The 347-nt window shown below is 28.8% G+C and overlaps 1 protein-coding gene across 1 annotated transcript in view; it reads left to right on the forward strand.

Moving 5' to 3' along the window:
• LOC119589303 (kinesin-like protein KIF28P) overlaps positions 1-347 on the forward strand; it is a 24,501-nt gene that overhangs the window by 17,102 nt on the left and 7,052 nt on the right. The window lies entirely within an intron of this gene.

Here is a 347-nt window from a genome sequence, read left to right on the forward strand (position 1 = left end):
ATCTTTATCATTATTTTCGTCGTTAGTGTAAAAAAAAAACAACAGTTTAACTATTTTGATCTATTTGACTTTAAGTCCGTAATGTGAATACATATACCAATAGCTATTTGCTCATTTGTAGTTTTGTAAATCACTCTTATTAATTTACTCAAATTCACTCGACCTTTAACTGAATGAATTTAAGAATCATTAACATATAACGGTTTTGCGAATTAATAATTTACCGACATTCATGAAAAAGGCGATCGGGTTCCACTCATTGATATACAAAATGCATTAATATGCAAAAAAGCTGACGAGTATTTTATCGAATCACAGACATCTGTCAACTGTTAGGATTTTTAAAC

Source organism: Penaeus monodon, chromosome 25 (assembly GCF_015228065.2).
Source record: "Penaeus monodon isolate SGIC_2016 chromosome 25, NSTDA_Pmon_1, whole genome shotgun sequence".
Classification (NCBI taxonomy): Eukaryota; Metazoa; Arthropoda; class Malacostraca; order Decapoda; family Penaeidae; genus Penaeus; species Penaeus monodon.